The 8,382-nt window shown below is 38.2% G+C and overlaps 2 non-coding genes across 2 annotated transcripts; both read right to left on the bottom strand.

Annotated features, from left to right (window-relative positions):
- Positions 1-3,452: 3,452 nt before the first annotated feature.
- Positions 3,453-3,524, bottom strand: Trnam-cau (transfer RNA methionine (anticodon CAU)). Its single transcript has one exon. It is a non-coding gene; the product is annotated as a tRNA-Met (tRNA).
- Positions 3,525-7,727: 4,203 nt separating this feature from the next.
- On the bottom strand, positions 7,728-7,799 carry Trnae-uuc (transfer RNA glutamic acid (anticodon UUC)). Its single transcript has one exon. It is a non-coding gene; the product is annotated as a tRNA-Glu (tRNA).
- Between the last annotated feature and the right edge of the window lie 583 nt (positions 7,800-8,382).

Genomic DNA, 8,382 nt, shown 5'->3' with positions numbered 1-8,382 from the left:
AAAAGATCCGCATAACAATAACAGCCAATTAGAGAAAATTGTCAAATTAACTATTAGCAATAACATGTACTGTTGATTGCTCGGTGACTAGATAGACACTGAAACACTGAACATATGGAATATTCATGTAGTTTTTCAGTAACTTATAGTAAAATTACAACCCAAACGATCCCATAAACACCATTCCTCAAAAAATAGTCCACAAATTGTGTTATGTAGCAGCTTTCGCAGAGCAGCTATAAAAATCCGAATCAAATCGTTTATGTGGTGGTTTGCCACCGAAGAACACATCTCTCATCGGTGGAAAAAACCTTCTTCAGAGCCGGCTCGAAATGCGCTACACTTTGCTACAGCTTTCTACCCGGATTCGTTAAAAAATTGTAGTAAATAGTGTCCAGGTTTGTTACCATTTTTTTTTTTTTTATTTATGAGGCTCAATCACAGCAGCTTCGCGGAACCGCAAGTTCAATATTTGTTCACATAATACCAATTTATATCTATATTCAGTAGGATTCGACCGATTACTCAAGTTTTACTCCACGTTACGTTTTTTGACATTTCTATTGGATGCTCTTTAACAACCAATTTGAATCTATTCGCATGACCAAGATTTGGCTCGTTTATCACTTCGGATATTATTTGAGAACCCATCAACATTTAGGAAATAACTCTTAGTAGCAAATTTTGGTGGCCCTGAAAAGAACCGATGGCTTAAGTGGTTTTGTAGAAGCAGCTGCAGATGGTTAACTCATTTTCGATTCTTATCCATTCGTGCGAACAATGCACAAGCTGGCCATGAGTCGAAACTTGTGTCCTTATTGCCATTGCACGTTCTTTTTCTTCGAAACACACACGCACACACACACATGTTATGACCACAGGTGATCATATATGGACTTAGCACTACGTCTTTCAGGAAGGGTGTTAAATCAGAAATCAGGTCACGTTTTTATGAAATAATGTTAACGTTAATAACTATTGGGTGTACCAATAAGGCCCAATCGTTTGACTCAATAGGTTTGCCATTTCAAACATACACATCGGAAACTGAACAGAACTTTATAATAAAGATAAGAGTTGAGGCTTCAAGTATCAGTGCGTATTGAATCCTCAAAGTCAAAACAACATTTTTCCCATCACTCCAAAAATGGAAAGTTTCGTTCCAACAAAGCCGTTTTTCAAAAGTGGTTATTTTGACCACGAAGATGAGAAGCGCCCCGGTACTCAAAATTCGAAGATGAGGAATTGGAGAAGCTACTCGATGAATACACAAGACACGAGAAGAACTTGCAGAAATGTTGGGAGTAACACAACAAGCACTTTCACATCGTATAAATCAACGCGGAATGATTCAAAACCAAGGCAATTGGGCCCCATATAACTTGAATTCGGGAGACATTGAAATGCGCTTTTTCACCTGCGAACATCTGCTTCAGCGACAGAAAAGAAAAGATTTACCGCACCGAATCGTGATTAGTGACGTAAAGTGGATACGGTACGACAATCCTTAGCGTTAAAAAGCTTGGGTTAGGCCCGGCCAGCCATCAACAACATGGTTCCAAGCTTATGCTGTGTATCTGGTGGGATCAGCTCATTTATTACGAGCTACCCAAACCAAATAAAACTATCACAGGAGAGCGTTACCGACAACAATTGATGCGTTTGAGCCGAGCCCTGAAGGACAATAGGTCGCAATACGCCGATAGACACGACAAGGTGATTCTGCAACATGACAACGCTCGGCCCCATATTGCAGTTGGTGTCAAAAACTACCTGGAGAACATCAAATGGGAAATCTTACCTCACCCGCCGTATTCACCAGTCAACGCTCCCTCCGATTGCCATTTGTTCCGGTCGATGACACAGGGCTGAGCAGCGATTTCCCTCCTACGATGATACCAAAAAATGGGTTGATGACTGGATTGCCTCAATAGACCAGTCCTTTTTTCAGTGTGTAATCCATATGCTACCAGAAAGATGGGAGAAGGTTGTAGCTAGCGATGGACAGTACTGTGAATAATCTGTGGCTTTTCTTCTTTTTATAATAATACGTTGAACTTTTCAAAAAACGCTGGAAACTTATTTGTACACTCAATGTTTTGAATGCAAATGAATTTTGATGAGTTGTATACCAATCAAATTAGAAAATCCCTAAGATTTGTTTATAATGCTATACCTACATTACAGTTATCTAATCCGAATATGGTTAAAATTGACGAAAGCTGGAAGCGTTCCTATTTCCCCATACATTTGTTCTATCAATTTTTGTGCTCACCTATCCATGCCGTCAATAACGAGCAAGTAATGTAGCGATGACAATATGAATAACGAAAATATATAAATACAGCACTCCGCTACCGCAAATCGTTAGTCTCGTTCAACACTGTATGCAGCAAACATCGCTGCTTTTTTCGCGTTATCATACGCGCTTCGTTTCCTCTCGAGTTGTGGACGACAAAACTCTTTTTGTTCTGGCCTTGAAAATAACGCATCGAACTGACATTATGCTATACGGAAGCACAAGGAAGCAATGCAACTGCAACTGTAACTAATATATATATATATATATATATATATATATATATATATATATATATATATATATATATATATATATATATATATATATATATATATATATATATATATATATATATATATATATATATATATATATAAATATATATATAAATATATATATATATATATATATATATATATATATATATATATATATACATAAATATTTAAAAAAAATGATAACAAACGTAGCCATGGCCTGGACACTATTTACTAACTTTTTAACGAATCCGGGTAGGAAGCTGTAGCAAAGTGTAGCGCATTTCGAGCCGGCTCTGAAGAAGGTTTTTTCCACCGATGAGAGATGTGTTCTTCGGTGGCAAACCACCACATAAACGATTTGATTCGGATTTTTATAGCTGCTCTGCGAAAGCTGCTGCATAACACAATTTGTGGACTATTTTTTGAGGAATGGTGTTTATGGGATCGTTTGGGTTGTAATTTTACTATAAGTTACTGAAAAACGACATGAATATTCCATATGTTCAGTGTTTCAGTGTCTCTCTAGTCACCGAGCAATCAACAGTACATGTTATTGCTAATAGTTTATTTGACAATTTTCTCTAATTGGCTGTTATTGTTTTGCGGATCTTTTACGCCCCTCGCTGTAATCATTCATTAATCGGTCCTTGACAGTGCCATCAGATATTTCTACAAAAGATTCATTCTTAAAAGTCTATAATGTTTGTTCTCATCGACAATAATTTCACACCTCATTTCTATTTGTTTTTGTTAGCATTTTTGCCCGATGCCCGAATAAAACAAACAAACTTTCGAGTGGGCCTAAACTTCATGTATCGGCCATAAAATAGTACAAATAATTTGCAGTTATTTTTAAGCTTGATTTTCTCACTATCAGGCAAAAAACTGCATAGCAGAGCGTAGTTTCGATCTACGGACCTCTGGGTTATGGGCCCAGCACGCTTCCACTGCGCCACTCTGCTTGTAGGTATGGCTATTCATATCTTATTTTATAATTAACAGTAGTAAAATTATGATTCACATGACACATGATTCGCGTACTGACTACCAGCATTCGACTGGGAGCTTGGCATCTCCTGTAACGTGGCTACTCACGGGTCGGACTACGGATTGATTTGAGGTTGGGATCTACTGTGTGCCGGATGAGTCCATGTTGACGTGATGTCCACACTAAGCTACCCGTCAATATGGGTGCAATGGGGGAGCCCGATGCATTCAGGTTGGCTAAGGAGAGATGAACCGAGCGAGGGGTGAAAACCAGCAGCTAAGAGTCTCCGCGGTAAGCAGTAGTGGGATCACATCCCGGAGTGGACTCCCGGTGCCAGCCTGACCAACATAGTTATACTGTAATCTTTTTTTGATTTTATTTTATCCTGATAGTTCATTTATATATTTTATCTCGAAAATCTCTAAATTGAAGGATACTATTTTGGGAAAAAGTTAATTATCTATTATATTTTCCTACAGGATCATCTTAGTGAAATGATTGTTAGAGTCTGGCTTTTGAAAAATCACGTGCCCTGGCAACACAAGGAAAAGAATTATCACTTCGATCCATGTGGGGTCTATTTGTAACGAGAACCTCTAAAGATTCATACAAATTTTGAATTCTGATAATTTGTGGAAAACGAATCTTGTTTTCGGTTACCTTTTTCATTGGTGACGGTCCCCGAGAAGTATGTTGATAACACACAACACTTTATTTTATGTCCGGGATAAACAATGGTCATCCATCAATTTCATAGTTTTTGAGAAGCCATGCTTCTTTTCTGACGATCGCGAAATGATTGTGTCACATTTACCCGAAACCCACTCACCCGGAAGACAGATACCAGGAAGACATTCACCCGAATTCCACTTACTCTAATGCGACAGCTACCCGAATGTAACATCTACCCGAACTAACTGACACTTACCCGAATGCGACATATACCAGAATAAAATTTACCCGAATGCGACGGTTACCCGAAAGGAAGTATTTGTATATTTATTTCTGATCAGTGTTATATGAAGATCATATTTGTCTCGTACAATGTTGAATATATATATATATATATATATATATATATATATATATATATATATATATATATATATATATATATATATATATATATATAATTTACTGGTGTGTTTTCCTTGCACAAGACTACAACGTTATGTCAACTATTCTCTTGGATTAATCTTTGTCGATTTTGATTCGCCGTGTCTTCCAGGGATGCTAGGTAATTTTCTCGAATGTCTGCATGTCATTTAGTGTGCTGGAGAGTCAAATGCGCAAATAAAAAGCTGTTTTAAAAGCTTAAAAATGGTTTGTTTATATGCGTGCACACATCTCTTTCTGTTTTCTTTTGTCATTTCATTTGGGATTGTGCCAAAAAAAAAGTCCATACGACGTCAATGGGGATCGAACCAAGGCCGGCTGGAATGCAAAGCTATTTGACACGACGACGCTATCCACATGGCTAATGATGCTTCAGCAGTTGTTCAGCAAATACGTGATAATATTGCACCTGATTAGAAAATGAAGTTGGGAGTAAGAGTAATAAAAAGGAGCGCATGAAGGAGTTTGGTCTGGGCCGTATATGTGGCTAAGTATGCGGAAAGCTTATTTGTCTTTTTGTGATTAGATTTTGTGATAGAAGTAAGAACAAAATTGCACTACCGTGTGATTTTTTTCATTCACAGAGCTGTCTTTGTGCATATTTTGAGAATATATTCTTAAACATACAAATTTGCACGTCTGTGCAACACAGCAGCAACGCAGTATTTACTATGATGCTCCGTTTTCACTTTTTGAAATGGAATGATGTACCATGATTAGATACGATTATTACCGCAATGTATATTCAAATTGTGACTCACTGCTACGTTAGTTGCTGGCAAGGTCGCGATTTCCGAAAAATGGAAAAATATCAAGAAATTAGTTCAGCAGAATTTGGTAAACAGTATTCCAACACGAATTTTCAAGGTTTTTAGTCGAAATTGCAAGGTTTCCAATTATTGACATGTAAATCAGCCGATCGTTTTGAATTTTTCATTGAAGTGGTCTTATATAAACTGGACAGCTGAATTTATCATAATTAAGCACAATAAATAAACAAACAACTCTTTTGAACGAAATTGACGTTAAATATACTTTATTCTAAGCATTCAACAATGTATGAATGTATCTTGTTGAAGTTCTAACTGTTTGTGTTGCAACGAAATAGAATCAGGGTGGTCTTATAGAAGTTGGACAGAGTGTAACTTAAGTGTGATGTTTCATGACATTTCCTTTATTTGTTCACAAACTACAATTGTTCAAATGTCACTACCTGAGCATTCGTGAAGAAAATGTAAAAAGAGGAATATCGTATTTTGATCAGACATTTTTGATGGGAAAAACTCCTGAACAATCAATGCAGTGGTTGACGAAATATTATTCCACTTCTACTCTGAGGCCGTAGGTAACGGCGCGATGGGTGCCACGTTTGCGGACTATCGGCCGAAAACAGCTGCGCGTTGATGATCCAACAGACGGTTTGGCGTTGTTGAAGCGTAATTGAGTGAACTTCTTTCGACGTTTCGTGACAATGGATGAAACGTGGATCCATTACCACACTCCTAAGTTCAATAGGCAGTTTACAGTGGGCACTGAGGCATATTTCGAAGACTTAGACGTTTCTTACTACAGAAAGGGAATCCAAACGTTGGAAAATCACTATACCAAATGTATTGCCCTTCAAGGAAACTATGTTGTGGAATAAATACAGCTTTGCCCAAAAAACGATTGTTTTCATTAAAAATATCGGGACTTTTCTGAAAATCATTAAAATCCATTTACAGCCAAAATAGTTATTAAAGTTGAAATTAATTCATTTCGAAACCCTTATCGAAAGTCGTAGTTCTACGTCAATGATTGGATTCATTGAGGTGGAATATTTTGAAAATGAATCCATGTGGCTGTATTAACCAGAACTACAAATCCGAAAAATTTTAAAACCGCGCATAAACAAACAATGCATCAGTTTTGATTCACCATCGAGCCTATCTATCTTCAGGATTTTTTGGGGGAAAGGCTACCTTCGAGATTGACATGGCTGCCTAGAGATCCATTAGTTTTATTTGAAGTAGAAGGGCAAAATGACTTTGCATCACTAGACGATTTTTTAATGTTCAAGAACTGTCCATCCTGAAGGATTTAGCAATGGCTTGGTGATTACTCTAAAGTACAAAATAAATCTTCCGCATTTTTGCGAAAACTATCTAAGGACATCTGCGTAAGAATACCTGGAGCGTCCGCTTAATGTTCTCTTCCGAATTGCCTTAGCATCCTTCGAAAATTCAACTTCAACAAAATAACATTGAGCTGTATCATATACCCTTCCGGGGATACGTGATAACTCATGTGAATTTATTTCATGCTGCGTGTACAGTATATTTAATAACTCGCATTTCGCATTCGCTCATCAAGGGATAACTTGAGAGGCGCGAAAAAGGTTGTTTGCGTAGCAGTCACGAGCCGCAACGCGCGGCCGAATCCTTCATACTCTGGGAGCAGCTGCAACAGCTCGTCGTCACACGTCCCCGTCATTATATGAAAATTATCTTTTAATTAAATATTATCGCAAACCAATTTGCAGCAACAAAGTTGCTCCTACCGGCTTATTTGTCTCTGGGCGTAAGTACGAAATTTGCGTTAATGTAGTTCGCTTCGGTCTTTACTTTGGGGCGCTTTCGCCGCTGCATATAAATATTTCGTGTAATGGTACGAGAGCGTGGGTCCAATCTCATTAGGATCAATTTAAAAGTGATCAACAGTCACTTCGGGAATCGGATAGCACACAGCGCCGGGTCCTTTTTCCGCCTATCCGCCACTTATCTTCGTGAGTGCCTTCGGGGGGATCGTGAACGTAAACATTGTATGATTGGAATTTAACAACATTCCACTTTGTGTCATAAAAAGGTGTCGCATAACTTTGCACTATCTCTCGAATACCGAAATCATTATCATATGTATTGATATGGCAGATAAACACGTCACTGAGGTAGCCTAAATGGAACTGTTTCGAAAAAACGTTATCTGAAATTTATGAGACACGTTTTCGAACACAAATGTATTATGTATTCCTGATAACAAGCATTGCAGCTTTTAGTTCATTTTCCAACATCAAACAAAATATTTCCCATACCGGGAATCGAACCCGGGCCTTCTGGGTGAAAGCCAGATATCCTAGCCACTAGACCATATGGGATGACCAGACAAATTAGTCCAACATAACATAATGTTTCGAGTGGCAACGTAATTGAACATCTATTCCAGTGGGCAAAAAACTGCCGAAACCCCGGCTTCAGTTACGTAACACATTCTGTGCCGTAATTATCTAATCTTCTGCTGCCATCATTCGGTCCGGTCGTTACCAATTTCATTCATGAAACAAAAATATTCGTTCCTCGTTTCAACGACTCATTGCGTGTTCTGATCTGAACAAACAGCTCTCGTCAGTGTCTATTGTCTGCAGGGTCAACACTGTGGCCGCTATACTTTGCAGGGATCCATCCAAACCTCGGCATTCGTAAATATCGCACCTTCCTCCAGTCTTGAAGCCCACTTTGTGCTCACAGAGGTCTTTGAAATTGGGATTTTTCAAACCATTCGCCTTGGTTCCACCATTATTGTGTGCAAGACCAGAACAGTTCTCTGTTTCACCTTTAGTCGATTCCGCGATCCGATCTGGATTGATGGACAGAATCTCTACACTCTACAATGCACGGTCCCTCTTTGTTTCGTTCTCATTCGTCTTTTTTCGCGTTTAATCGCTTTGTACAAACAATGAG

This window comes from Toxorhynchites rutilus, unplaced genomic scaffold (assembly GCF_029784135.1).
Source record: "Toxorhynchites rutilus septentrionalis strain SRP unplaced genomic scaffold, ASM2978413v1 HiC_scaffold_346, whole genome shotgun sequence".
Classification (NCBI taxonomy): domain Eukaryota; kingdom Metazoa; phylum Arthropoda; class Insecta; order Diptera; family Culicidae; genus Toxorhynchites; species Toxorhynchites rutilus.
This window is presented reverse-complemented; position numbering and strand designations above follow the sequence as displayed.